The 3,300-nt window shown below is 34.9% G+C and overlaps 1 long non-coding RNA gene across 1 annotated transcript; it reads right to left on the bottom strand.

Moving 5' to 3' along the window:
* LOC8072016 lies at positions 1,245–2,139 on the bottom strand. Its single transcript, XR_002453822.1, has 4 exons — positions 1,816–2,139; positions 1,719–1,775; positions 1,505–1,641; positions 1,245–1,418 (listed from the first exon to the last, which is right to left on the bottom strand). It is a non-coding gene; the product is annotated as an uncharacterized LOC8072016 (long non-coding RNA).

Genomic DNA, 3,300 nt, shown 5'->3' with positions numbered 1-3,300 from the left:
AATATATAGAAATAGTTAAATCATAGGTATTTGTTATTGCAAATGACCATGATTTTGAGTTAGTTATCCATCTACATCATCTGCAATGTTTTCTGCCCGTTTAAATTTCCATTTGAAAACATCCTCATCCCCTGCGGCCGTGTAGTTGTAGCTAAATCCAAGAGTGTATTTGGCATACATAAGCGCTGGTGTGTCTTTACACCACTCTTCAAGAGGTCTAGGGTCAATCATGATGAGCATTTTTTCCCGCATGTCAAAAACATAAAGCATATATTTTCGAAAGGATAGCCACGGTAAAAGAAACTGCAAACACGGTACGATTAGAATAGTTTATAGGGAACAATCAATAAAATGTTGAGCAAAAGACTTACGTATCTGCATTGTGCTAAGTTGTACTTCATATCCTCACATATACCAATCGCAACAGCCATTTCTATTGTTTTGTATTTTTTACGATATTCTGGCATCTTTGTTAAAGCACACATTCTCTGAAAGCAAAGGATAACGAGAGTCAGTATTAGTATGACTTGAAAAAATTAAGACAATATAATATATCACCTAATTTATCCTATTGAAGTTAGACTCCATGCAAAAATATACTTACACAAAATCTTAAGTCCATGTGATGCTTCGTAATATTATTATAATTTTTCATTATATTATACTCTCGAGCCGCCTAAAAACGAACTCCTATTTCGAAACAGTTCTCAGGGATGTCTCGATTGTTCATTAACAACTCTTGCAGATCCTGGACACTTAGAGCAATCATAGAGGGATGAAAACCTTTAACCCAAGGCTTCCTACAAAGCATTAGACATAGATGATTATTTCCTTCATATAAGAGAGCATACTATCATTAGTAAATGAAGTAATTAAAATAAGCAAGTAGCTTACTTCAAAATCGCTTCATCCTGAATTGCCATGACATAATCACATAGTAACTCAGTCATCTCTTCCTTACTCATTGGCATATCTTTCATGACCTCAAATGCCCAAAACTCATCATCTTCTTGGAGGACATCTACTTGTGAGGATATGTTGTGTGTCTGTAAATGTTGGGTGTCCGTTTGAACCATTGAGCATTCGACTTCCTTAGAATGTTTTCTCTTTTTCATAGATGCTTGATCAGCCATCTTTGGGTTTTCTATTATGGTATAGTGACTTGGACTTCCAATATTTTCATCGCTATCAAGATATGGACAACCCTTTCGTTTATTTAAGTCCGACGATAATAAAATCGCCGCAAGCTTTAGTCTAAACGCTTTCATATCATCCTGCATATTACATAGTATGAACCTAGTTAAATATTAATTACAAACCCACAGCTAGGGTGCTAGATTACCTGATTGAAATTGTCTGATAATTCATTCCTGGTCCAATATTCCATAAAATTTATTAAGAATAATCCGCATGAAAAACTACATACAATATGAACAGAGATTTATATACACATTAGATAAAATGACAAAGTTACAAAATATATGACACCATTATTTCAACATACCCATCTTTTTGTAAGAATTTGTCACGAAAAATCTCCTTCACCGGCCAATCATCAACTTTAACATCAGGCCATTTATGCTCTTTCAGGTCTTTCTCCTCATTGAATACGAATTCTATTTGTCTCCTCAATCCAATTAGCTATTTGTTCATAAAAGTATCAATCAATATTTCTAAATAAAAAATATATAAAAATAGCTATGTTCTAAGACACCTACAACTTTTTTCAAGTCATCACGTCCGAACATATCTCCCAAAGAGTCTAGCACCTGGACCTCGTCCGAACATATCTCCCAAAGAGTCTAGCACCTGGACCTCATGTTTATCAGCGTTTACAACTGCAAGGTACCAGTGTGTATGCGTAACATTTATTGGAAGGAACACCTATAAAATCAAATAATAAACATTTTACCATCCATAACAAAATGATAATAAAAGAACAATAGTTGGTTCACAAAATTAATACCATATCATGGCCCAAGTAAGTTTGCACTCTTTGAACTAAAGCAGGACGATGGCCGCGCTTAGGGTAAATGTCGTCCATGGTCTCATTATTTTCTCCAACACGCTTCATACATGCAGTTTCAAGATAGACCGTACCTCCTTGCCTATTTTTCAAACCATCCTGGGCCTTCAACAAATTAACATAAGCATCTATGACCTGCATACATTGAGGCATTAAAAAGAAAGGACATTGAAGTTGCCAATGTTTGATTTAGAATTATGACTCTCATCTGTTACCTCATCGGACAAGTATTCATGTAGTTGAAAAAGACATTCCATGTGATTTCTCGACACTGGAATGTCATCTATGAGCACAAGCTCCTCCTTCCCAGGATTTGGTGGAATTTTTCTAACATATTCAATTATTTCTCTATCAGTTTTAGTACAAACATAATCTGAAAAAGACAACATACTTATATAGAAATAAAGTATACAACGATAGTTAGATTCTCTAAGTTAATCCATCAAAGAGAAAATATGAATACCTTCCGCGCCAACCTGTGAGGACATAGATTTTTTTGGGTTTATTTTGTATTATCTTGGTTTCGGAAAGTTCCTTTTCTCCCACTGTATCTACAAGAGAAGTTGATAGGGGTTTTTCTTCATGGGTAGTATCAATGCTTAAGCCTTGGTCATGTGGTAGAACTTCGGGTGAAACTTCTATACCCATTTTCTGTTGTAACCATTCAGAATCATCTATAGAATTATTGGACTTTTCGGATTGTACAATATCTTCTGAAATCTTCGCATCTGGCGTATCCATGGCGATCTAAAAAATAAACATATGGTGTAAATAAAACTTATTATTTATATACTTATGAAAGAAAAGGCTATGTATGGACTTAGATAATTTTTTAATTAATTTAGACTTAGATTTACATTTTAGTTATAATAATATGTCTAACTATCATTATACTTAAATTTTTCCAACAGGAACTGGCTAATAATTATTTGCTTAGTGCTTATTCTTACTCTTAAACAATGCAAAAATTAAAAAGCAAATTTTGTTTGTTTTTCCTCTAAAAAAATTATTCGACACATTCAGTTTTGGCCTGCAGGAGCCCATAGCTTAGTCACGTAGGCCCTATGTACTATAACCTCGGGCCAAACACTTCTCCCTCGCCAGCCCAGCTAAAGCCCGGTACCGAGATTTTCCTACCAGAAGCCCAAGTTTGGCCCAGTAAGAAACCCCAATGCAGAAATTGATCTGAACCATCCAAACGAAATCGATGGCCACGATTCGTTAGGACAGAAATATCTCATATAAAAGGGATTGAAACCCTAAATCTTCCTCAC

This window comes from Sorghum bicolor, chromosome 6 (assembly GCF_000003195.3).
Source record: "Sorghum bicolor cultivar BTx623 chromosome 6, Sorghum_bicolor_NCBIv3, whole genome shotgun sequence".
NCBI lineage: Eukaryota > Viridiplantae > Streptophyta > Magnoliopsida > Poales > Poaceae > Sorghum > Sorghum bicolor.
The sequence above is the reverse complement of the archived record's forward strand: the minus strand, read 5'-3'. Positions and strand labels throughout refer to the sequence as shown.